A 27,840-nucleotide genomic window follows, 5' to 3' on the forward strand; every position below is an offset into this window, starting at 1 on the left:
CAGAGGTCTGGATAAAGAAACCTGGAGCAAGAGTGTTCATGAGCTGCTTACATTTAAAATGCAATGACAATAGAAGACAAGCACAGCTGGGACGTCTTGTCTAGATCCTGCTTTGCCCAGAATGGTTGGACCAGATCATCCTCAAAGTCATTTCCAACCTGGAATTTTATGGTTCAATGATTCCGTAAAGCACATCCTGAACCACGCAAATCACTGGGGGCCCTACTGTAGACATGAGCAAATGTGAGATCTGTTGAGAAAAGAGGAAAGGGATGGACCCACCTGCATAGGGAAGCATACCCATAGTCTGGAAACTGAGTGGATGGAAGGAAGGAAGGAAGGAAGGAAGGAAGGAAGGAAGGATGGATGGATGGATGGATGGATGGATGGATGGATGGATGGATGGATGGATGGATGCATTCCTGCTGCTATGCTTCCATCAGAAGGAGGTAAGCACACATGGTGGCAAACTCAGTGCTGATGCTTCTGTTTTTGTTCCTGCCTTTCCTATGGCCACCCACACTTTCTCCCTTGCTGCAGACAGTGGAGCACTGCTTGGCTGTAGAAAGCACGGGGCCCAGCAGTGTCCCATGCAGGGACACCCATCCCTGGTTGCTTGGTTGCCCAACCCAATGCACCCTGGACTCCTGCTGCCATCATGTGAGTTCAATTCTGACAGGGCTGACAAACCCGAAAGAGCATTTCAAACCGCAATCGCCTCAAATTCAGCCTGCTTCAGCCTATGACCCTCTTGGCAGGATCTCCCGTCAGCGCAGCAGCCCCAAACAGGAGCTGACAGTGCTTTGCAACCTTTTGAACCGGCACTCAGGTCCCTCAGGTACTGCAGGAAGGATTTCTCTTAATGGCATGCAAGCTCCCATCTCTGACAGCCCTGCTCTTGGGATGCCTGGGAGGGGACCAGCATCCCATTCCCTCAATTCGGCAGTGTGAAAGGTCACCAGGGAAGGTGCACTTGTCACCAGGAATAAACCATTACACGGAGGTTGTGTCACATCCTCTTTCTGGGAGGATGGAGGCAGATGAAGCAGAGAAAAAGCTCTTCTGATGACAGCAGGGTCTGGATATGTCCCATGCACAAACGCAGAGCAGCAAGGAGCAAAACCTCTCCTAAGTGACACGGATTATCAGCTGGCGTGGAGTGAGCCTCAGGGGACACCCAGGGCAGATGTCCCTTCCCAACAATGTGCCAACCAGTCCAGCCCAACCATCTCCTTAACAGAAATCACCCCACGACCACGCAGTTCGGGAAGTGCCAGCTTCCCAATCAAGCTAAATACATCCCTCCCTTTGCTTCCCCTGACAGCACATATTACCCAGAGCTATTCTGAAACGAGAGCCACCGGCAGACCTGTGGGGACTGGGCTTTAGGGCTCCAGCTCGGGAGAGCGTGTGTGACCCCCTGTGCTCCCAAGATGTTAAAGTTTCCCACTAGAACCTCATTGTTTTACACATTTTGCTACCTTTAGAGGTCAGGGTGACATTAGAGGAGAATTTATTTCTGTCTGCAATGGGTAGCAAAACAGAAACAGGGCTGGAGCAAAGGTGACACACACAGAGAAGAAGCAAACATCATCTGATCTTCTGGCAGGAATAACCCAGGGCCAGCCAGCAACAATCCCTGCCTGCCTACCTGGCTCAGTGATGTCCTAGGAAAGCAAGCACAGATCAAAGACCCCCTGCATGGGATGTCCTGAGGAGGAAAACATCACATCCTGCCAAGCTCTGCTTGAAGACCAGGAGGGAGCAGCAGAGGGCTGGGACCAAACAGCACCACGAGCCCAACAGCCACCAGTTTGGTGTAACCTCACCTCAAGAGAAGACCCAGACAGAGCTCTTCCTCCTGGCTCTGCTGCTGCACACATTTCAGGGTGACTCCTTGCCCAAGCTCAAGTTTTGGAGGTTGTTCAGGAGATCACCAAGCCAGATGTAGCTGCTCTTGGTCCTGCTCCATTGGATGGGAGACCAGTAAGACCAGCTTCTCAGCTCACAGCAATGGGCAAAGGCAAAGGCTGCCTACAGCAGGGCTGATACAGGCAGGGGTGTCACCATGCTGAAGGACTGGTGAGCCTGCACCCGGCTCCTCTCTGCTCCTCACTTGAATGTAGGTCAAGGCACAAGGTGACAGAGCTGGCAGAGCTGCCTCTGCCAACCGAAGGGCTCCCAGCACTTGTCAGGAACTGAATTGAAGCAATAAAAATTAAAAGAGAAGAGAGTAATAGGGATCGTAAAACCCAAGCACAGGATTAAAATGTCCCTGGATGCTAAGGTATTGCTAAGGCAGGGCAAGAACTTCCCCTTGCAGTGCTACAAATCCCCTTTCCATGGGAAATTACCCTGTTTTCTGATTGTTGTAGTGCTAAAGAGGGGCCAGGCTTTTGCCACCTGGATATCCAGATTTAGGGAAAAGCTGGTGGGAAGGCTGGGAACTGGTCTGTCATCCTTGTACACCATTTCTTGTGCCACATCTCCCAGCTGGGCTCTGTGGCTGAGACTATCAGCATCTTGAGGCAATGACTGAGCACACCCTGTTCATGAAGGATGCACTGCGGAAGTGCTAAACAGCATCATGGAATGGTTTGTGTTGGAAGAGACCTTAAAGCTCATCCAGTTCCAACTCCCTGCAATGGGCAGGGACCCCTTCCACTGGAGCAGCTTGCTCCAAGCCCCTGTGCCCAACCTGGCCTCGAACACCGCCAGGGATGGGGCATCTACCACCTCTCCCATAACTGGCAACTGAAATATCTAGCCCCAGCCTAACAGGTCTGCTGGACTGAGCTCTGAGGAAGGAAAACATCATTTTCTTTACAGCTCTCCATCCCCCAGCCTTACAGATAACCCAAAGGCATACTCCCCCATCCCAATACACTGCTATTCTCCCACCCCAGAAGGTCCCACTGAAACAGCAGCCCCAGCACCAGTAGTTTTATAGGGAGGAGGCCAGTTTTAATTCATTTGGATGCAGAGCTGAGATTTTAATCACCCCTGTGGCCTGAAGGAGACTCGCTGCCTCCCCACTGCTCATCATCCCCATCCTCATCCCTGTCTGGCCCCAGTGACCCATTAACATCCCCTTCTTCTTGTAAATATTGCCTGAGCACTCCTGCCTGACCTCCTGGCCTCAATTAATTGTGGCCTGGGGGAGAAGCAGGTAAGAAAGCACTTAAATTTAACTGATCTCTGCAGATGGTGAACATAGAGCTTGATGTGACAAGCATGGGTAGCGGCAACAGGCAAGGGCAGGACAAGTAGAACACAGCCCTTCTTGATCAAACGTCCCTGTAGATACCTGCCTGTCCTCATATCCCATCACTTCACGGGACTTGGGGAGATTTTGCATGCCTTGGGGTTTGATTCTCAGGAAAAAAACATGCTTGGAGGAGGTTATCCTGGTGAGCAAAACCTCCCTTCCACTGAATCCCAAACTCCCAAAGCCCTCAGTCCAATCCCACCAGTCCCATGGGGTATAGCTTACCTCAACCACACTTGGCTCTGACCCCATGTCTCAATACAAGGCAGAAGTTGTATCATGAGCTCTGCAGCTCCCAAGTCCAATGGGAGCCTTGCTGGCCATAGAGACTGCTGCATGAGGTATCACTGCATCTGAGAAACCAAGTGATGGCAAGAAGTATCTGAGGCTCCAAACAGCACTAGGTATTAAGCAGAAGTTCTTCCCTGTGAGGGTGCTGAGGCGCTGGCACAGGGTGCCCAGAGAAGCTGTGGCTGCCCCATCCCTGGCAGTGCTCAAGGCCAGGTTGGACACAGGGGCTTGGGGCAAGCTGCTCCAGTGGAAGGTGTCCCTGCCTATGGAAGCGGGTTGGAACTGAATGAGATTTAAGGTCCTTTCCAACCCAAACCACTCTGTGGTTCTATGATCCATGGTGATACCAGAAACATAACTTCAGCACAGCACCAGGCTTCCAGCTCCTGCTGCAAGGAGCAACAGGTCACCAACACAGCAGTCCCAGCTCTATACGAAGGTGGTTTTGCTGGAACAAAAGCAAAGGCCACACAAATAGGTTGATTTTTTTTCCCCTAAGATAACACTAAACTCCTCGAGCAGGTAGTGCCTCTGCATCCTGCAAGCAATGCTTTCAATATGAAGGAATAAAAGGCTGCAGTGGGGAGGGGAATAGTGGGAAACCTTATGGGCACCTGAGCTTCATTTGAGACCTGGTGTTTGCTGCACGGGCTGCATTTCATCTTTTCATAAGTAACTCTTACCAGGAAGCATGACAAAAAAGGGGGCATTTGAAGGCAGAAAAGTTGGTCTCCAAATGTAATTCTTATTTTTATTTTTTTGAAATCTTTTGTTAGCAACTCTTTCGGAGAGTGAATCCAGCAGAGGCAACGGAGTGCAATGTGCACTCCTAAATTAGTTTCCAGACACTTGGGATGCTTTATTATTCATTTCCTCCAAATATTAGGTAATGCCTTTCACCCCTTTCAAAGTCTATACGAGGGGTCTTTGATGCATTGTGGAACTTCAAAGTTGCAGGTCTAAAGAAGCATTTCTTTCAAGTTCTTACTTTTATCAAGCATATTCTGTTCTGTTCGCTATAATGCACACAATGGCATGAGTCTTGACCTGCTTCATGTCTGATGAGTTGAAATCTCAGATGCATAGGATAAAACAGCCATAGTTAGGAATACAGCTTAAACACTTAGGGCTCTATTCAGGCAAACATTACCCAGGGGTCTGCCACGCCACTGAAAAGCTGCAGAAATTGGCTCCGTAGATAGCTGACCAATTCAGCAGTGAGAAATGACCCTGCTACATTAACTCCCCTTTTCAGATCACCCTGAGCGAGCCGGGGTCTGGAGGTAACAGCAGCAGGAGGCAAGAGCCGGCTGAAGCCAGATTCGTTTTCTTTTTATAAAGTATTTTTGCGTGCGTGTGTGACCATGAATGTCATTATGTGGATCTGCAAAAGAGGGAAAGTAATGGCATTAGGGCACAGGCACAGAAATCAGCAAGGGTTTTGCCTTACGGTTACACAGCAGAGCTGTCACATCTTCTGGAGAAGTAAAATCTGTAGCCTTTGAGACACTGCAAATGTCTCAGATAACCAGGTCCCTGCCTCTGCTGAAGGTACATGGACTTTGGTGCATCACTTTACACCATGCAACATTGGTCTTCCCCATGTTTTAACCAGAATTGATAGTTCTTATTCCATAATAATTCTTTTTTTTTAATATTTTTTACACTGCACACTCACTGCTTTAGAGGTGGGTCCTGCCCCATGACATACAGGACCTGGGACAAGGATGTAATGTGGAACTTATCCTTGTAAAAGAAAACATGTTTTGGTGCAAATTTATACGGTTTTGCCCTTTAGACAATCGCACTGATGTGTTTTTACGGAAGTACTAGGCTGCTATATTAAGGATATTAATCTGCTCTTATCAATCTCCTCTTGACAAGTTAGAACTAGGAAATATTATTTAAAGGATGATCTTGAAATGTAGGGGTAAAAGTCAACGTAAAGACTAAAGAGCTCCCAAACAGGTTGAAGCTGCTTGAATTTACATTTGTGTATTTTATACCTTAGGAACAAAAGATGCCTCTTGGACAAGTCAGGAAAGGAGCATTCAGACTATACAGGGACATGTTCATTAGAGAGATGGGCCATTTTTTTATGACTCCCCTTGCCCACCCCAGTCCTACACCCTGGTGTAGGCAATCCCAGCCTGCCAGCCTCACACATACACCAGAATCTTGATAACCCAAACATTTCACCAGAAAGACCATTTCTTAAGTTATACAAAAAAGAAGAAGCCAATTTTGCATGCACAAAACCTAGATATTTCTGTCCTGACATCAGCAAAACAGCCAGCAGCAGCCATGGAACCAGTAAAGTGGGGGTCAGACGCGACTGCAGTCCCTGGATCTGGTGTGTGTGATTCCAGCATGAATAGCTCAAAAAGCAAACATGATCCACAGGGATACGACCACCCATCCCATCAGCCTCCTCCAGGATGCTGCGGGCTCAGCAAGCAAAGGATGGGCCTGACTTCCAGAGATGCTGAGCACCTCTCCCATCGCTGGTATGGCAGTGGCAGCACCACGTACCAAAAATAAGATGAGAAAATCCCAGCTCTCACACTACCCACCCAGTTACAAGGCTTTGTAGGGGTTCTCTTGAGTATCTTTGTTAAAATACCATCCAGAAAGACAGAGGTTTTGCCCTACGTGTGAGAGGTGCAGTGCTGGTTTGCAGAAGGGGAGTTGACAGGTCATTACTGTGTGTCCTACAAATTCTCTGAGCTGATAAGGAAACTCCAACAGTGTGATGGTTTCTCAGTTTGTAGGTTGGAAAAGGAAGTTCTTTCAAATTGAGATAACATTTCTATTCCTTTGGAGCATATGAGAGGTTTTTTTGCTGGGGGACTCTGGTAGAAGCGGAGCCAGGACAAGGATGGGACCCATCACTCACAAGTCAACAGAAAGATGCTGTCGCAGCCAAAGGGAGCATCTGCACAAATTGTAAGGATCCTGAAACTGCTCCTTTGAGAGAAGGAGAGACAGAAGAAAGAAGCAGAACTGCAGGAAGAACTAAATCTATTTGCAAACCTTAGGCAGAGCAGACAAGAGGCAGCCAGCACAGAACTGCAGAGATGATAATAGAGCCTGATGGATAGTTCACGGGATTATTACATACCATCCAACCCAAATATGCTGAGGAGCCAATTATTTAATGCTAAGGACAGTGCAAACCGATGTTTAATAAGCTGAATCACTCCAGGATTGTAGAAGCTCAAGGGACCAAACTCCTATTGGTATAAATCAGAGAAGGCAGAATAGTAATGTGTCAGATACACACAGGTCCCCATGGTTATTGCTGTCTCTGCCATGAGCTGGGGTGCATGGAGCGGGGAGAACAGGCTGGTGGCCTTCCAGCCTGTCTTGTTTACAGGTGAGGGGGTTACTGCTCCTGGGGGAACAGGCTGAGTTTATTTTCTAGCTGATTGCAGAAAGGCAGCAGGGAAGCAGTGGGAGGTGCAGGAGCCAGACAGGAGTTTGGTCTGGGCTCAGGGTCCTGATTAGTGCTTGGTTTAGAGTCACTGATGATCTCTGGAAACAAAGCATCGCTTCTCAGGCTCTTCTGCTGGGAGAGGTGATAAGCAGGGTCTAAGCACCCTACCTGCCCTCCATGCCAAGGGGTGACACTGCAGACACAGCATCCCCTCACCTGGTTGGCTCTGGCAGTCAAAGGAGAGGGACAGGTTTCTAGCTCATCCTAGGGTGGATGCCCAAACTAGATCATATGTAACACGGGATAAAACCATTCCCACTGACAATAAAGGGCCTCTGTGTTGTTGAATTTAAAGGGTGGCTGCAAAGAAGCTGGAGACTCCCTTTTTACATGGAGAAACATGGAAAAGACAAGGGGTGATGGGCACAAGTTACTGCTGGGGAGACTCTGACTGGACACGAGGAAAATCTTTCACACTGAGTACAACCAGACATGGGAATAATCTCCCCAGGGAAGTGGTGGGTTTTCCATTGCTGGACACTGTTAAGATTCAGCTGGACAGAGTGCTGGGACAGTCATGCTGTGCCTAGGAAGGTTGCATCAGGTGATCTTTGAGGTCCCTTCCAAGCTGGTATGATTCTATGAAATGTCTGAAGAAAAGCTCTTCCTGAAGCCCCTTCTCATCTCTGCTTGTGTCACCTCCCTTCATATAAGCTCATACCTATACTATAAGGAGCTGGGGTGAGTCTTAAACCCCACATCTCCCCATGATCCACCCAGCACCACTCCTGCATATCCTAATAGACCAGGCTACAGAACAGATCCAAGAATAAACATAAAGGAAGAAATATTTTACAATGAGTATGCTGAGGCTCTGGCACAGGGTGCCCAGAGAAGCTGTGGCTGCCCCATCCCTGGCAGTGCTCAAGGCCAGGTTGGACACAGGGGCTTGGAGCAAGCTGCTCCAGTGGAAGGTGTCCCTGCCCATGGCAGGCGGTTGGAGCTGCATGAGCTTTAAGGTAGCTTAAACCCAAACCATTCTATCATTCCATGACTATGTGATAACCCAGCCCTGAGGTGCCCCCCATCCATAATGCATGCGCAGTGTGGGGCACAGGGGTGATGTGGGGATTTAGTCCCTGATGGATGGGGACCCATAAGGGCTCACAGCATGTCTCTGCCAACGGTTTGGCCAATGCAAACCAGGCAGGCACTCATAAGAAGACGGCGTAAAAAGACCAGCCTCTGCCCTGGTGCATGCAAGGTAACACAGTTCAGCAGGATCTGGCTCTGGCATACCTGAACCAGCTTAGATGACAAAAAAAGGATGCTCCTTTCTTCCTATTCAGGACCCCTTGGAAAACACCCAAGTCACAGCTGCAGAAAACAGGTCTAAAGAGGACCTTGAAATGTCACCCAAATCACAGCCCCATGACTGGGTCTTGCAACGGGGCCAAGCACAACAAAAGCCAAAAGCTCTCCAAGCATTAACAAACATTGTTGCTCAGTGTACTCCCCTGCAGCTGCCAGCGTATCTGCTGCCTGCTCTTTCCAGCACTGCAGCACCGAGAGCACACGTACTGATGAGAGCATCTCCCTCGCATTTACAGAAAGAGCAATTAGATGTTCAGTTGTTGACAACAGCAAACAGTCATGGTAAAGCTGACTCGTGATGATCCATCAACACAACACACAACAAATGACCCCCACTCCTGCAGGAGTCCCCAGTCACAAGAGCAGGATCAGGCCCCCGAGACCCCAGAAAGATATCAGGATAGCCATTTCATGCTCCTCAATGCATATCTTGTTTGCGAGGAGCCATCTCTCCTCACAAGTCCACCAGCTCAACATACCCAAATGCGTACTCACCGGTACCCTTGGTTTTGTTTCAAATCTTCGGTGATGCTCCCTTTGCTCCTCTGACCATTTCCTAAGGAACAATGGAGAGAAAAAGAAGAACAGAACAAAAACCTTCATCAGATCCAGAACTGAGCTTCTGGTTAAGAAGGCGAGCTCTGGAAAACCTTTCTGTTGGAACAATGAGAAATCAACAAACCAAGCCTGCTCCTGCTCTCCTACCACCCCTGGTTTTAAGGTCAGTTCAGCTGTTTCTCATCACCCTTCCCATATGCCTGTATCACAAAATCACCAAGCAACACCATGCCATGCAGGTGCAAACCCAACTCATCATAGAATCACAGAATGGTTTGGGTTGGAAGGGACCTTCAAGCTCACCCAGCTCCAACCCCTGCCACGGGCAGGGACCCCTTCCACTGGAGCAGCTTGCTCCAAGCCCCTGTGTCCAACCTGGCCTTGAGCACTGCCAGGGATGGGGCAGCCACAGCTTCTCTGGGCACCCTGTGCCAGCGCCTCAGCACCCTCACAGGGAAGAGCTTCTTCCTTGTACCTAACCTGAATGCCCCCTCCTGCCACTGTATCACATCTCCTGTGACAGCTGGGATATGAACAGTCCAGAAACAGATCCCATCCAAGCAGCATTGGCTGCTTCACCCACTCAACCCCCCACCAGCTGAATGTTACACCTTTGTCCCTTTGGGATTATCAACTTCCCGAGTCTTCCTACACTGGTAGCTTCATTATCAGTGGTAGCTCAGTGGTACCTGCAACAAACCCACATCCTGCAGGTGATGGGGTGCAGAGGGGGAAAGCACGTGACCAGAATCCCCCCAGCTCTATCACTCTCAGCTTGGGAAAAGCAGAGCTCTACAGAAGCTCCTGGCCATCACTTTGCACTTGCAAATTATGGAGGCAATGCACTGGCTTATCCAAACAGGGACCTGACGCCTCCACACAGGTGTTAGGTGAGCAGGACTGTCACCAGCATGTAGGAGAGGAGATAAGGAAACACGTTGATTGCTGCTAATGCAGGCTACAGTGTGGCTGACGAGGGCCGAAGTGGCCAGCAGCTGGGCTGGAGGTGGGCAGGACTCAGAGAGCTGATGGAGAATAGCATGAGCACGGTTTGGGGGACCGGACAGCACCCCAGGTACAACCTCCAGGCATGAGACTCCCACCCACCATCATATTAATAGGGTCCAGAGCCCCCTGCTACAGCTGAGGGTGGTGGCACAAGTCTCCTCCTGGATAAGGACAGAGAAGTGGTTGTTACCAGACCAGGGCAGCTGGGCATACATGCTACGGGAGTGCATAGCTGGGAATGGACCCTGCGGTTCAGCAGTCAGCTGGAGAAGCTGTGTTTGTGTGCAAAATAAGCAAACAGCTCATGATCTGGGGTATTTTCCTGAAAATGGCAACACCAGCTTACAGCTGTTCTTAAACCTGGGTTGGTACCTGAGTTATGGCCAGGGTCAAGGACTGACACAAACTAGTAGTGGAAGGGAAAAGGGATGTCTCTGCCAAGGCTTAGTGGTGCGCAGTCAACTGGGAGCCACTTGCAGTGAGGATCTGGCCACTTATTGTGTGCAGTCACTGAATTTGCTGTGTTTGACATGGGCAGAGCCAACACTGTGCATTCCCTGTCAGCAGGTTTTACAGGAGAAGGCTGAAAACAAGGCAAGGAGACCCTTGTTATCATGGGTCAGCTGGAGATGGAGATGTTGCCTCCTCTTCCTGGCTCCCAAACTGTTCCTGACAGAATCAATTACCCGAGCATCTCCTCATTTACTTCTCCAGGAAAACCTCAGCAGGGTTTACTGGGGCATAATCCACCAGCACTCATTCCCACCACCCATGACACAGGTAAGCAACTGGGAAATATCTCCCTGCTTTTAGATGGAGGCACTGATGTCGTGTCAGCCTTTATGGGATTCTCTCTCAACGGAAAGTGCCAAAAACACTGTACAAGTCAGGTTGACACCTGGATGAGTGTCCTGGGATCAAGGACCCAAGGGGCTCTGACTACCCTACCCATTTTATTGAATGATAATTGCTATGCATGCATGCTCAAGGAAAGGTGAAAACCCACAAAGGGTAACCTTTGTGATGGCCTCTATCTTTCCATTTTGTGCTTTATGACCACCAGTATGAGGACATTCAGGCAGGAAGCAGTGCATGGAGCACAGGTAGAGCACACAGTGCCTGCAGACAGCCTGGTGACTGCAGCCAAACTCTGGGGCCGTGATCAGCCCCAGCAAGGGGACTTCTCTGCAGCTAATGAGTCCGTCTGCTTTCAAGAGCATCCAGCTGCTCTGACCTTGTGCTCTTCAGCGCAGCCTCCTTCCTGCGCCCCGGCCCCTGCTCGGATCATTAGCTGATGAGTAACCGCCTCCACCAAGGACTAATGGCTCGTTTACTGCTCCACAGCCACAAGTGATCAGCAAGGGGGCACAAAGCCTCACACAGGCTGTGGCCCACGTGGGTGAGAGCCCTCGCCTTCGTTTTGGGATAACCCCCCCCAGGGAATGCTGCAAAACTCAGGCTTCGTGATGGAGCACATCAGCGCTGCACAGGTCAATGAATGACCTCCTCCCACCGTCAGGGAAGGGGCCATGCTTCCCTTGAGTAATGCTGGGCTTCAGCTTTAACTTCTGCTCAAAGTTGTCTCATTCTCGCTACACGCAGAGTCTCGTATTGTAGCTTTGCTTCATGGCACGGGGAATGCAGGGACGTAACAGCTTGCAACAAAATCACTGTCTGAGGGTCAGGAGAATCCTCATGGAATGAGGATGTAAATGGGAGTTTCTGGGCTAAGCAAAGGCTGCACCTGAATTACAGTTCCCTTACCCATTGCCATGAAGAGGAGTCTGAAGAACAGTGTCCATGAGCAACCGCACTCATGGTCCACACTCTGAGCCAGCTAACAGGGAGACGGACAGGATACCCTGGTGCCCTTGTAACACTTTCCAAAATGGGGTGGGCATTGCTGAGAGCAGCCCAGGCTTTGTTCACCCATCCCCAAAGCACATGAGGGATGAAAAGCTGCAAAGCAACCAGCCTTGCTGTGGCTTTCCCCTCAGCCACAAGGTCCTTGAGGTGGTTTCTGCATGAAACGAACACACCCTCCTGGATATGACGTTAAGATTTCTAATTACTCTCCTTGAATACATCGCTAAGATGCCACATCACTTGTGGGTCTGTTCCTCTTGCCATCTGTCTCTAGAAGGGGAGCTTCTGCCTCTCTTTAGCACACTGACCTCTCCATCCCCTGTCTGGGGGAGCTGCAGAGCTCATGGTTCCCAAGCAGCCCGCTGATGGGCATGCTTGTCCTCCTTTTGAGGTCAACCCCATATGAAGGAACAGCCCTTTTCCAGGTGTCTGCACTGGGGACAGACCTACTCTCAACAGAACAAGCCCTCACGTATTCCCAATGGACCATCCCCCAAGAAGTCCACCTATGCTCTAGCCCTGACCATCCTGCAGGTTGAATTCAGCTCACATTAAGCTCAGTGTAGCCCTGGTCTGACAGCCAGCAGCATAGACTGTGGCCCATCACTGGGTCCAAGATGTGTGATGATCCTTGGGACAGGCTGATGAATCTGCAACAGTCAATGGCATGCTGGGTAGGACTCAGCTCCAGTTTAAGGCATCCAGGCTGGGTGCCCACATGTAGATCCTGGGTTGAGTTGCCTAAATGCAGGTTCCCATTGCCACATTAGACTCCCTAGGCTATCCAAGACCTCTGCATGGCTTTGCCAGGTATGGCCCTGGACCTGCATCCCTTTTGATTAACAGTTGGAGACTAAGCAATATGTCTTAGGGTAAAACGAGACACTTACGTCTAGCAGCTGAATCATGACCTACATGCGTAGTGGCTTACCCAACTCTTCTTCAGTCCATGGTCATGATTTGGACTGTCTGGAGAGCCATTTTGTTACTTAAATATCAATATCTATTTCAGGGTGTGAAAAACCATCCAGATTCCACAGACCAAACATCCACCGACTATAACAAAAGATAAGGCACTGAGTTCATATTTTTAGCTTCCACTGCAGCTCACCTCCAGCTCCCGGTTCAAGTTTCAATAGCTCCAAAATGAAACCCATTTGCATTAAATGAGGATGCCCTCCATCTCTGCACCATCAGGCCCCTGCTGTGATGAGTGGCACAGCCCTGGCACGTAAACACTTCCAGGATGGTTCCAGTGTTTGTGTGCCTCCTGCATAGAGTATCAGTGAAGTGAATAAATCCAACACAGAAAGGAGAAGGAACAACTAATATGCAAAATCATGTCATGAATCATTCAGCAAATGGAATTTGCTCTCTAGTTTTCAGATAATCTTGGAGGTTGCTTCCGAAGTGCTGTTTGCAAGCCCTCTGTTAATCTGGGAAGCAGATGCTGCTACAGGCTGTATTACAGCATCTTCAATAAATCCCCATCAAATATTACTTTAAAATGCCCAGGACTTTTGCAGCCATCTTATTTTTCATCTTCTTGGCATATCTGAAAACCAAACATCATAAACCACCTTTGCTGCGATTCAGCTTTAACAAACCAGCCTCGTGTGAGCTCATCTCGCATCTCCCCTCATGCCTGGGTGACCCCAGGATCCTCCAGAGGACTCTGCCCTTTTCCTTCATATGATCTAAGAATCTCTGACCTCTCCAGACACATCAGTGAATCAGGAAGGTGCCAGAACCATTTTCCAGCAGCCTTAATAATGGCAAACAAAATATGGAGCTGTGGGCAAACACTGCCCATTGTCAGACAGAAATGAGGCTGGACACTGGCTTCAGTGAAGATCAGGAGGAAACTATCGTGTGATGCCTTCCATCCCAGCCTGAGGTGTCCTGATAGCAATGAAATGACAGACAGGCCCCTTTGCCATCTAAAAAAGAAAGCTACAGCTTCCTTTAGTAACACACACCACTCAGGTGGGCAGACCAGTGTGTCCCCATCCCTTCTGGAGGTGTGTGGAGGTAGATAAGAAGATGTTTGACATCCGTTAACAGAGCCTGGCTGTGGCAGAACACCACAGTACACAACACCGGGTGTGCAAACACCATGCCATGCTGCCTTTTGGAGATGATTCTCCTTCCAGCCATTCAGTTTGATGCCAAGATACTGAAATGTGTGGTGGGGAGGAAACACCCAAAGTCATAGAGCCCTAGTGTACCTGTAGTCTAGTTAGCTATACTGGGCTAGCTAGCTAGAGCCCACCAGTAAAGAAGAGAAACTACCGCAAGATCCAGTTGATCTCAGGAAGATACCAACCTTAGGAGAAGAGGAACCACAGCATTGATATTATGTTTACTGTTCTACAAAGATGGTGAAGGCAGGGCTACCATCCAGGTATCTAAATGCAGACAGATGGATCTCACTTTGCCAGAAAATATTTTGCTCAACTGAAAATCCTGTTTCTCTCAACTAACAGAACCTGAGCCTTGCTGAAAGCCTGTGTTGCCTCAAATAGGGCAGTGTCCTAGAGAACCCCACTGGAGTCAATGGAACCAAGTCACCTACATCCCCATAGAAAATCCCACCTGGCAAACGTGCTTTGAAAAGGCACTTCTATCATGCCACATGTGGATGTTTCATTGCTTAGGAAGGTGTTTGCGCTGATTACTGCCTTTTTTAACGGCAACTCCTTTTTGCGTGTGGATAAAAGCTGCTTTGGGACATGAGGTGACACAGGGCTCTCTTTGCTGGACCAGGGCTTCCAGAGACTGTGCGTTCCAGACAAAAAATGCCCTGAGACAGCTCACCCCTCTAAACCTGGCACAAAATGAGCACATGGATCACTGTCGAGAGAAGGAGTGGCCTGACAGCATCTATGGCTGACATCCTTTCCCATCTCCAACCCTCAATTTTCCCTTTCCTGTGTGAAAATGGAAACAATGATGTTGGCCATGGTTGGAAAGGGCTTTGAAATCTGCAGATGAAAAGTGGTAGATAAAACGGTCCTACATTATTCTAGTAATGGAGGGAGAGGGAAAGCCAGGAAAGGGGGTAAAACCCTACGTAATACGTAGTCTATAATCTACGCAAATTGAATGCATTAAAAGAACAATCCTCTGAGAAGCAGCTGCTTCATTCTTTACTGTTGATAGTATCAACATGAGAGGGAAAATTACCACCTTGTGTTCTGCAACACATCACATCGACTTTCCTTTACAAACTCTAGCGTCCCCTGATTGCAAAGTCAATTTGAAATTTACCATAAAACACAGAATCTCATAAATTTTACAACAACACTCAGTGCTCTAGCCCAGATCAAATGCATAGGCACCCACTTTGCACTCTAATGCAGATATACAATGACATGCTGTAGACAACGGATGGGAGACCAGACCACGGCATCCCCAGGGCCAGGTTGGATGGGGCTTGGAACAATCTGGTCTAGCTGAAGATGTCCCTGGTCATTGTAGGGGGCTTGGACTAGATTTGCTTAAAGCTCCCTTCAATCCAAACCATTCTGTGATTCTGCAACCACATATATGACCTTGAGTGAAGCCGGGTAGCTGTAGCTCTGGTGCTCCTAATGCGCTGCCCTTGAGGTGGGACCAGCATTCCACCATGCTGATCCAAACTCCCCTCCTTGCACTGGGACATGCTTAAAATTCAGCAGGTTTTTGAGTCATTTTGCAGACTCTGATGCAAACCTCGAAGTCATTTCCCTGAGCCTGGGATGCCTCCAGCAATTTAAACCCTTGCAGATCCTGCAGTGAAAGTGGCATGAGTTTTTAACCAAGGAAAGGGTCATACAGCTACACCTTTATCAGAGATGATCGTTCACTAACGCAGGCATGGGTTGCACTCATGGGCTGATGAGTGAAAATTAATTAGGCTCCTAGTTCTGCTTCCTACATAAAATTAACTCCTTTTGCTGGTGATTAAAGTGTTGTCACTGTGACAGACAGCCTGAAGGGGTACAAAGGATTTCTGTTGAAGCAAAAGGGAAAGCTGCATATTTCAAGATGCAGTTTCCCTAGCAGCCTTAAAACACCCCTGTGAATGCCTGCAGTACACACACACCCCACAAACCCTGGCTTAGAATTCCCCCCAGATTCACTCCGAGCTCAAAATTACAGGATATATTCAGGAAGAAGTGTCATTTTCACAATCAGCTGCTTGCATTTGCGACTGACTTAAAGTGCAATGAGATGGGTGCTTGAAGAGAAAGCAAGGGTTAAAGCCATAACAAGGAAGAGGACAGGCAGGACCCAAGGATGAAGCAGTTGATCAAAGGGTAGCTCAGAAGTTATTTAAAAATAAACCAGAAAGTGGAACTTCCAGGCGGGTGCCGCTGTAATTACAATGCAGACAACGGAGCCATGGTGCTCTTAAGGTTACTGGATTTTCCTAGCAGCTGTGTTTAATTTACTTAAAACATGCAAAGCCATCAGGTCACATCCCATTAGCAAAATCACTCCACAGCACTGCATGAGCCTGGCCAGCCCAGCTGCAGAAATGTTGAGGGCAAAACACAAGTGTAAAATGCTCCTAAACAATCATAGAATCACAGAATGGTTAGGGTTGGAAAGGACCTTAAGATCATCTAGTTCCAAGCTACGGCCAATGTCAGCCTGCATTGCCTTCCCCTCAGCCTCAGCAGACACTGGGTCATTGGTCCCTCCTGCTCATCAAAGGTCCTGTTTCTCTCCCCCCACCAGAAGCCATAGAATTACAGAATCATAGAATAGTTAGGGTAGGAAAGGCCCTTAAGATCATCTAGTTCCAATCCCCTACATGGGCAGTGACACCAAACACTAAACCATCCGTCTACCGACATGGTCTCCTAAGATTACCACTTCCAGAAGTCTGTGCAAATACCTCTACCGGCTGTGATGGAGAAGGTACCTGAACAATCTGGGATCGAGTATTTAGGGAAGTGTTTTGAATGTAGGACACGCAGTGTGTCCTACAACATGCTTATGAACATGTACAATACCCTGTCTGGATCCCTCTAATCTCTGAGCATTGTCCTGACTTTCATGGTGCTCCAAGAGAAGAGAACCACTTGTCCCAGATCGTGCTCAGAGTCTGCCTTGAAGATGGAGCTTGATGGGTTTGTGGGGTCAGGTTTCCCCCTCTGGTGCTTTGTTCAAATGTATTGAATTGGGACCACACAATTCACCAGGACCCTTTCCAAAACACAGGGCCATAACTTGTCAGGAAAAACCTTCTAGAGGTCTTTTGCTGGTTGTTTTGTTGTGTTTTTTCATGCACTGAACACTGGCTCAACACTCTGTCCACTGAAGGGAACATCAAAGTTTTACCCATTATTCATGGCTCTTACCAGCTCAATTCTGTTTCTAAAATTAGCACCCTGATGTACTTAATTGCTAGAACATAAGGTGTTATATCATGTTTTGGTCCCTGAACAGCACACTAACTGCTTCTGCAGCCACCTAAGACCTCCTCTGAGTGAACCACAGACTGAAGCTCAAAATCACCGTGTTTCACTAAGCCCTACCCAGTAAAGCAATTCAGCTTTAATGGTGCTGATACTGAAGAGAGCTGAAAACAAGAACAGAGCAGATATATGCCACAGGCTGCCTTCTGCACATCACCCCATACAAAGTCATACCTGTTGAGAATGGGGAAATAAATAAAATATACAATTAAATTAAATCAAAATAATGCAAAATAGTGCAAAGCAATGGGTTTGTTTATGGTAACTCTGAAAACATCTGACCAGACTGCATTACCCTCATTGATAAGGACTGTCTCTTCTCGACACCAGAAGCCTGGCACTGTGTGCAAGGGACCCCAGCCTGTCCCCGAAGTCGCTGGAACAGCTTAAGATTGCTCTTCCAACATAAACTCATCCTTCATGGTGTAGAAAGGTGCGAGACTGATTTGCATAATAAATGACAAGGCAGGGATACAGATTTCTGTCAGACTCCCCCCCTTTTCCCTTTGAAAGAAATCTATTTATTCTGAGTGAATCGGCTCTTCTCTAGATAAATGGTGTTTGTAGTCAGTTTAGCTCGGTGAGATATGCATTCTTTTGCATGCCCGTAATGAATTTTCACAGCTAGAGCCCTAATCCAGTCTAGTCATGGAGGGTTTATCAGGACCTTTTATTTTATTTCTACCAGTAAATGGGAATTGCTTTCCTTATCGCTATCTTGAAGCACCTGAGTGATTTTTGCTTCATATTTCCTATTCCACTGGAATTCAGGATGCAGTTATCTGATACTGTACAATTGTCACTCATGTTAGTTGCCTTTTTATTTTAATTTAGGATTTATTGCCCCCAGGTTTTTTTAAGAGACTTTACTCTGAGTCCCTCTTGTTTCCTGCCATCCTCATGCTCACATTTCTCAGTGTTATCCTTATGAAGGCAGGATCAGGGCTTGTTTTGCCTTCTTCTGCCTGATGCCTTCTCTTGGTAGAGGACTTAAACAGTGGGTTTGCCCCAATCCATCCCACCTTCCACCACTTGGAAAGTGCAAAATAATGCAATAACAAGCAGAGATTACTCCTAATATTGGGCTTAAAACCAAACAAACCCAGGAAAGCAAGGGCTTGCTGATGTGACCACTACAGCTGCTGGTACATAGCTCTGAGCTCTGCAAAGTGAAACCACTGCTGCTGGAAAAGCAAGAGAAGACCTATAAATCCTGCAGATAACACCGTGATGGATCAGTAGTGGCAAGACATTAACCTTCACTCTTGAGGAGACACCCAAATGATAACACCTGTAGCCAGGCCACTCCAGAGTTATCAGTCTTGTCACTTGTGGAGATAAATCTATTTGACCTAAACCATCATCCTACGCCCCTCCAGCTTCCCCGCTCCAAATCCTCGTAGATACCAGCAGGGATCAGGAAAATCACACCTAATAATCAATTGAGTGTGTGTAACAAGGCTCACATGGAAACCATTTCCTTCCAGTATGTTAAAATAATTCCACAGAGCAGGGGGAAAAAAAACTATGTAGGCTTGAAGGCCAGTCTGCAGGGAAAGTGTTACACGTCAGTAACAACTGTGGAAGGACAGAAAACAGCTACCAAAACTTCAAGAAGCTGTTACACACAGGAAAATGTAAGTTAATTAAAGCCACTTCAACGAACACGTCTGGGAGAGGTGCATGGGATGATGGTTTAGGTCAAAGTGGGGGAGAATGAAATGATGCTAAAACCTCAAGCACATGGTGAGTCCTAGACAGAAGGCAAGGAAATCTATCAGGTGAAATCCAGATATACTCCTCAACCCAGGAGCCTAGCACTCCTCTGACCACAGCACCCCTTAGCCTCTAGAGCTGACTTTCCTTCTATGCTCAAAAGATGAGTACAGGTTACTCACACCAACCACTACTGATGTAAAAGCAAAACCAGAAAGATTTGGATAGGCTCTGTGCAAACAGCACACCCTGTGTGGTATATGCGTGACAGCTTTGAATTTAGATGCCTTGAAGCTCAACAAGTAAGAAGCTAGAAAGCTGCTTTGAGTTGCTCCATGACGTAACCCTGCTACTGTGCTTGACCTGATGGCTCCACCATTTGAGATTTTATTTTTATTGCAATCTGCTCCCAAGGATGGGTCCTTATATACTTCCTGGGCATTAATTTAGAAGTGGTACCAAAATACCCACTCGAGGTTGGGTCATCATGAAGAACCTGTGTCTGCTACCGCTGCTACTCAATCATCCCTTTGAGACACCCCTGCTGGTAAAGCAGCACTGGCCAGCATCAGCATGAGGCAGACAGGAAGGGAAACAGCAAAGTTGTCTGCACACCATCAAATCGCTGCTGCAGGATGACAGCACGCGAGAGCGCTGCCTGCAAAAGGAAGTCTTGCCATGACATCAGCCCAGCCCTGCTGCAGCGCAGGCGGCACGGAAGCACAGATGGAGGAGGGAGAAGAATCCAGGCTTCCCTTGGTCTGCTTCCCATTCTCCTTACTGGGGAAGAGAAGGCACCTGAAGGGGAGACCTGAGAGCAGCTCCAGTGCCTAAAGGGGCTGCAGGAAACCTGGAGAGGGGCTTGGGACAAGGGCCTGTAGGGACAGGCCAAGGGAAATGGCTTGAACCTGCCCGAGGGGAGACTGAGCTGAGCTCTTAGGCAGAAGCTCTTCCCTGTGAGGGTGCTGAGGCGCTGGCACAGGGTGCCCAGAGAAGCTGTGGCTGCCCCATCCCTGGCAGTGCTCAAGGCCAGGATGGACACAGGGGCTTGGAGCAAGCTGCTCCAGTGGAAGGGGTCCCTGCCTGTGGCAAGAGGCTGGAATTGGATGAGCTTGAAGTTGCCTTTTAACCCAAACCATTTGATGATGCTATGATTCTCTGCTGGGATGGGGTGATGCAGTGAACCTAATGCTGACGCAGTGCAGTCCTCCAGGAAAGGCAGGAGACTGCTGGAATACTGTTACATTGACTAGGAGGGACCTGTGGTAGTGAAGGACCTACATCGCATAAGACAAGGCTTGAGATGCCCTTTGTCATTAGGAAGCTCATCCAGAGCTCATTTTCCAACCCCAAACCAAGCTTTCCTTCAGATATATTTTTCCAACCCTGGGTGCACTTAACTCACCACCAGCATCCACGGCTCTGCAGACAGCATTACAGCTCTGGATATACAGTCCAGTTCAGCATCCCCATCACTGCCTGCAGCTCCAGGCAGGCAGCCAAAAGCCCCCACCCATGCCCCCAACCCCTTCCCTCCCAAGGGCTACTTCCTTAATATGTCCCAGCTGCCTGTGTCCACCCGCCATGGGATGACAGATTTGTGCAGTCCCCTTAGGGTGGGGACCTTTATTTCCTCTTTTCCAAAAAAGAAAAAAAAAAAAAGGAAAGAAAAAAGAAAAAAAGGAAAAAAAAAAAAAAAGAAAAAAAAAAAGAAAGCAATTAACCTTTTCCTGTCCTTGCAAGGGGCAAGAAACATCCCTGCCACAGAAGTGGTGTAGGGACTGAGATCTGCTCATGCAGCTGTGCCAGTGCTATTCTGGCCGAGCTAAAATTAAAGAGCTGAAGTCGTTATGTGGGCCTTCATGAAACTGTCACGGAGACCACAAGATTAGAGGACCTGGGAGGCCAAGCTCTATTCCCAGCTGTGCCAAGGGACTGTTGCGTGAGTCACGCCGTGTTTCTCAACCTCTGTTTCCTCAAAGATAAAAGAGGGGCAGAGAAAATGAGCCCATCAAGAGTACAGACCTACATGTGAAGGACCTGCAGGCCCATAGCTTCAGATAAATCCACAGGCAGGACCAGACATAGAATCACAGAATCATATAGAATGGTTTGGGCTGGAAAGGGCAGGGACACCTTAGAATCATAGAATAGTTAGGGTTGGAAAGGACCTCAAGATCATCCAGTTCCAACCCCCCTGCCATGGGCAGGGACACCTCACACTAAACCATCCCACCCAAGGCTTCATCCAACCTGGCCTTGAACACCGCCGGGGATGGAGCACTCACAACCTCCCTGGGCAACCCATTCCAGTGCCTCACCACCCTAACAGGAAAGAATTTCCTCCTTAGATCCAATCTAAACCTCCCCTGTTTAAGTTTTAACCCGTTACCCCTTGTCCTGCCACTACAGTCCCTGATGAAGAGTCCCTCCCCAGCATCCCTATAGGCCCCCTTCAGGTACTGGAAGGCTGCGCTGAGGTCTCCATGCAGCCTTCTCTTCTCCAGGCTGAACAGCCCCAACTTCCTCAGCCTGTCTTCATACGGGAGGTGCTCCAGTCCCCTGATCATCCTCATGGCCTCCTCTGGACTTGTTCCAACAGTTCCGTGTCCTTTTTATGTTGAGGACACCAGAACTGCACACAATGCTGCAGGTGAGGGCTCACAAGAGCAGAGCAGAGGGGCAGGATCACCTCCTTCGACCTGCTGGTCACGCTGCTTTTGATGCAGCCCAGGATACGGTTGGCTTTCTGGGCTGCGAGCGCACACTGCAGCCGGCTCATGTTCATTTTCTCATCGACCAGCACCCCCAAGTCCTTCTCTGCAGGGCTGCTCTGAAAGACCTTCCACTAGAGCAGCTTGCTCCAAGCCCCTGTGTCCAACCTGGCCTTGAACACTGCCAGGGATGGGGCAGCCACAGCTTCTCTGGGCACCCTGTGCCAGTGCCTTGGCACCCTCATAGTAAAACATTTCTTTCTTCTGCCTAGTCTGAATCTCTCCTCTTTTAGTTTAAAACCATCACACCTCGTCCTATTGTAACAGGCTCTACTGAAAGTTTGCCCAGTCTTTCTTATGAGCCCCCTTTGAGTATTGAAAGGCAGCTCCACTGCCCATCTACATGATACCTAGAGATCAAACAGCACTGGAAAAACAGGAAAGCACAGGATAACCCCAGCATCCCGGCCACCATCCCTTCTCCCACCAGAGAAGGTCCTCCTCCACCAGCTGTGCCAGCTATTGTTGGGCATATAAAGCCTGCTCCACCAGCCCTGCTGTCAGCATGAAGCTCATTACTCTGCAAAGCACTTTGAAACACTCTGAATATGAAAGGTTCTCCATCAGGCCAAATTCAGCTCCGTTTGCTATTACAATACAGTGCATTTCTTTTGTCTGTGCCTTTTGATGATGCCCAATTGTTCCCCTCAGTCAGTATTTCGGAGTCATTAGCTGGAATTAGTAAAGTTCCTGCTGCCGGACTTTTCCAAGGCTCTGTTCTTGGGCTACAAAGAGTGGGTGAGGAGTTGTCCTGCCTTCACGGAGCTGGAGGCGCAGCAGGGAGCAGGCAGCCTGCTGGACTTCACTTTCCCACTGCAGGCACTGGGATGCACACATGCTGACAAGATGCTGCGGGTGGTCACAACGAGGCTGGTGCTTCCCAGCCTGGAGGGAACGCATAGACCCCTTCATTCAGTACCTCTGGTGGGACCGGGTGAAGGGCTTTGCACAGTTGCATCCATATTTCAGCAGCACATCCCACAAAGATTAGGTTTGTCTCCCAGAAATCCCCCACTCCCTATTTCAAGGCATCAGCAGTGAAGAAGTCACCTTTTCATGGGTGACAGGACATTTACTTGGCCACATTCATGGTGAAACCCCCCCAAGTGCCTCCAGCCTCTCACTCATGTTATACCTTCCCCACTATATAAGAAAGCCTCTTAGACACTGTTCCTTGAATATGTTTATACATGGAGCATAACAATTCTTTCTTACCCTCTACTATCCTGGGATGCTCACTTGGACTTTGGAAGAATTTGCTGGTAGGACACTTTCACTGGAAGACCTCAAGGACCTGTGCTCCTGCTTTGGCCAGGCATGCCAGAGTGAGTTGACCTGCAGGGGAAAGCTTGCCAATATGCCCATGAACACTATTCTCCACGATACTCAGCTGACCCCTTTGGAAATGTCCAGTCTTCAGATATGGAAGTATATTTGCTATGGGAAGCCCAGGAGAAAGGGGCAGCAGACACAGCTTTCCTTGTCCTACACCAGCATGAATCGGGTTCAACACAAGAGCAAGTTCAGCACCAGAGCAATTGCATTTTGCAGCCAGCTCTGAGAATGAACACGGAGTGTACAAACAGGGGCACACATGGGGTACCTCTCCAGGTATATGCTCCTGATGCCCATCAAGCAGCCCAGATGCTTCCCAATCTGATGGCTGTACCTGCAGCACTGTGCTAACAGCCTTTGATGGACCTTCTGTCCAAAGATTTCCCTAATTGGTTTTTGAAGCCATTTATACTTTTGGCATCCGCAACATCCTGTGGCAAGGAGGTTCACAGTTTAATTAGATGTTTTATAAAAGAGCACGTCCTCCTGTTTAAGGCCTCTGCCCAACCATTTCATGGTTTTTCACCAGCTGCCAGATACAACAAATAACTTTTCACTATCCACCTCCACACCACATAGGGCTTATATACACCACTTAGACACCTCCTCAGCTCCTTCTCCTTCAGACTGAAGGGCTCAGTCTGCTCAACCACTTTTCAAACTGAAGCTGTCCCATGTCATTCCTCCTTGTCCCTCTCCCTGTCCTACTCCGGCCACACCACGAGTCTTCACAAGCCAAATGGGACATAACTTTGGCTCCTCCTTTTCCCCACAGCCATCTGCTGCCCAGTGTGGCAGCAGATATTTACATCCCAACCAACAGCTCCTTGCATCTCCACGCAGGAAGAAGCAAATGCCCAGCCATGCCCTGTCCCTGGCACATGAACCAAGGCGAAACAGATGCATCCCTGTCCCCCAAACACAACACCCTAAAATAGGCTTAGCTGCATGGGCATTTATCAAAGGAGGTCCCTTGGAAACTAACAGTGTAAGGGGTTGAGAGACATGAACCTCTATGAGCCAATTCCAGCTGAGAGTAAAGCTTCGTCCCACTGTATTACACACTCTGCAGATACAAGGCAGCCTCCACAAGAGATCACAACATTATCAAATGGTCTGAGTTTGAAGGGACCTTTACAGGTTATCTAATCCAACCACTCTGCTGCAAGTAGGGACACCTTCCACTGGAGCAGCTTGCTCCAAGCCCCTCTGTCCAACCTGGCCTTGAGCACTGCCAGGGATGGGGCAGCCACAGCTTCTCTGGGCGCCCTGTGCCAGCGCCTCAGCACCTTCACTGTAAAACATTTCTTCCCTCTATCTAGTCTAAATCTCCCCTATTTTAGTTTAAAGCCATCACCCCTTGTACTATCGTTACAGGCACAGTGATTAAAAACTGTCCCTATCTTTCTTCTAACCCCCCTTTAGGCACTGGAGCTGCTCTCAGGTCTCTCCTTCAGGAGCCTTCTTTTCTCCAGGCTGAACCAGCCCAGCTCTCTCAGCCTGGCTCCAGATCGTTTCTGTGGCCCTCCTCTGACTGAGGCTTCGTTCCTGATCACACATAAGGAGCTCCAGCAGATGTATGAAGGCATGAAGCTGTGTGGGCTGTGCACCATCTGACGTTGCTATCTGATCCCAGAGAGACAGCTCAGGTCCCAAGACCACAGCAGCTCCAACTCACACCCATGCTGTCTGCAGGCACAGACCATTCCATACCTGGCTGTCCCACCACTATTCCTGGACGCAACATGGTCATTTGACAACTACAACCCTGGAATAAAACTAGAAGCAAACCAACTAACCTTATCATGGGGATGGAAGAAGAGTCCAGCACTGAACCCAGCTTGTTTTCTTTCACTGTGGATTGTACTTCCATTCCACAAGGATTTCCTTGAAAATCATCCCAGGTCATCCCTATCTAACATGACCAATAGCATTTCCATTGCAACACGACCAAATGCAGGCAATTCACACCTCTCACCTTGCATTTTTTTAAAGTAACACCATACAATAAAACAGCTTGCCTGGATTCCAGCCTAATCTAAAAACAACTTTATGGCTTTTAATTTTAGCACTAATCTCCCTTTGTTATGGTTGTGTGATTTCTAATTATTTTATCCCCAAGCCTTGCTCTGATGGATAGTTGTACCTTTTCCAATGCCGAGTGACTTGTAAAGGGCCTTTAAAAATACGCTGATCATTTCAGGTTCATTTCCAGTTCCTACACAAATAGCATTCTCATATATTTCTTTGCTGGGGAAATATTATTATTGTTATTAAAATAATAATAATAATAAAAGCAATACAACACGAAAAGGAGAGTTCCGTTTCCTATGATGATCCTGATCTGGTACTGCAAACACCGTATTTTCTCTTAAAAGTTGTTAAACAGAATAAATCCATTATCCAGATACAGATCTCTTAATAATTCAGTGCCTTTGGTTTGGCATCGCTCCCAGAACATTTCTGCCTTTACCTACCCTTATTTTCAGGTTACAACACATTGGAGGGCAACCGGCCACACCAAAACCTTGGGGGGACTTTGCAAGGGATGTCATGAAGCAGTGGCAGAGACACGATGCTTTGATGTGGCCAGGGAGGTTTGCCTACCCAAATCCTCTGAACTTACAGCAGCGAAGATCAGCCCTCGTCTGAAGAAGTGTTGCAGGGGTTTATAATGAGCCTCCAACCCAGGCTTCTCAACAGGCAGATGTTTTCTCTCCTACCACACTTAACTGAAGCAGCTTCTTGAGCCTTCCAATCACTGACCTACATCAAATCTGGATTTGTGCTGTTAAATTTGCACTAAGTTTCATTGAAGCGGGGATGCTGCCTGCAGACTGTTTCAGGATGCTGAGGCAGGGAGATGCCTAGTAGGACCTGCCACCACCCGCCAGCATATTGAGGTGGGGGATGCAGGCACAGGGCTGGCAGATGTTCGGTGGGTTATTTCCTTCCCCAGGATTTACATGGATCTCCGGTCAATCGGAAAACATCCATTTGACCTGTGACATTTTTGTTTTAGTTACCCTCCAAGCTTTGACAGCAGCAGTTTAAACACAGCGCATATGAGAAAGCACCCCATCCCCACAAATTCAGAGTGGATGGGGAGAAAATATTGTGCCACAGCCCTGATGATGAACATATTTCTTCTTTCTTATTCTTAATTTTTCTCTCTTTGACTTTCTCAGCCTGCTTCACCATCCGTGTCTTCTCCCTCCCCGCTGGAAACATGAGCTGAGCTCCCCACCGCCCACCGCAATATTCGAGAGGGGAGGATATGGGTTGTTTTCTTTATTTTTTTAATTCCCTGCACAATGCTGTGTATAGAGTCCTTGAAATGGAGATTGTCAAAACAGGAAACAACCCAGTCAAAGTCCTCAGGCCCGGGTCCTGAAAATGTCACCGTACAGAGCTGCAAGGGATGGAGAATAGCTCTCTGTTCCTGCACGGAGAGAGGATGCTCTGGGAGAGTAGCCAGTAACACACAATCTGCCTTCAGGACACCCTGATTTTGAGAGCTGGGCTTTAAGCTTCGCTGAAATCAGTGGGAAGCTGTTTTTTATTAACTAAATTATCGGGAGGGAAATATAAAAAATGGGTTAAAAATCACAACCCTGATACTTTCATCAGCATGCAGGATTTCATAAGGAATATCATCTCACTCAGGAAGCCAACCCTACAGGAAATCCTTCATCCTTAGTGTTGCAGAGTAACATCCACAGCATCCTGCTGGCTTCCTTCTTACTCCTCTTAAACCTCACCCCTGCAGACCCTCACTTCTCAAGCTCATGCTCTGAGTTTGAGCTGGCCTTGCTGGGCTGTAAGAACAAATCCTGCCCATGCTGCTCTGGGCAAGGCACCAGGCTGACCCTGCATCTCCACAAGGGTGCACAGCAGCACACTGCTTGGCCCTGGGCTCTTTGATTTTCATCAATCCACCAGGAGCAAAGATTTAAAGTTTCTCAAAGGCACAATTGTGAGGACAGGTTATGAGGAGAGAATGCAGCTGCTGTGAACCCAGGTAAATCGGATTTTCACAGTTTATTTTTCTGCAGAAAATACTTGATAGATTTGTTTTAAAAAGCAGGCTCCTGCAGCTGTAGGTTTTGAGCCCTTCTTAAAAGTCTGACCTGAACAAGCATCCGTGCCAACAAATACTGCTATTCTAAAACCTTTGATAGATTCTGATAAGAGTGAAAACCTTTTCTGCTTGCTTGTTTTCACAGCTTTCCGCAAGTTAACTTCAGGAGAACTTTCCAAGCAGAAGAGCTGGTGACCATTACCAGAACAGGGATGCAGCAATTCAGGTTGCCCAGAGAGGTGGCAGATGCCACATCTCTGGAAACATCTCAGGTCCAGGCTTGGAGCAAGCTGCCCTAGTGGAAGGTGCCTCTGCCCGTGGCAGGGGGTGGAAGTGGATGAGCTTTAAGGTTCCTTCCACCTCAAACCATTCTGAGATTCCCCTCTGGAAGCAGAATATATTTTCTTGTTTTTGAGGGAATGGTGATTATTATCATAGTGCCAACCCACTTACCTGCTGAGTGACAACCTCAGGAGGAAAAAAATTCTACGGATTCATGTGATGGACAACTAGAAACACCATTTGGGATGCATAGCCCAGAACGTCAGATTTCTCCTGTCACCCAGGTAGAGATGTAGAATAATTACCTAGGTCCTGATCCTGAAAGGTGCTGAGTGCAGTCAAGTGGTCTCTGCTCCCATAGAGTTCAGTGTCTCAGGGGCTCT

General features: G+C 48.3%; 1 long non-coding RNA gene across 1 annotated transcript; it reads right to left on the reverse strand.

Moving 5' to 3' along the window:
- Positions 1–4,406: 4,406 nt before the first annotated feature.
- LOC136006051 (uncharacterized) lies at positions 4,407–27,840 on the reverse strand. Its single transcript, XR_010608955.1, has 3 exons — positions 27,763–27,840; positions 8,865–8,925; positions 4,407–4,943 (listed from the first exon to the last, which is right to left on the reverse strand). It is a non-coding gene; the product is annotated as an uncharacterized LOC136006051 (long non-coding RNA).

This window comes from Lathamus discolor, chromosome Z, assembly GCF_037157495.1.
Source record: "Lathamus discolor isolate bLatDis1 chromosome Z, bLatDis1.hap1, whole genome shotgun sequence".
In the NCBI taxonomy this organism is placed as follows: domain Eukaryota; kingdom Metazoa; phylum Chordata; class Aves; order Psittaciformes; family Psittacidae; genus Lathamus; species Lathamus discolor.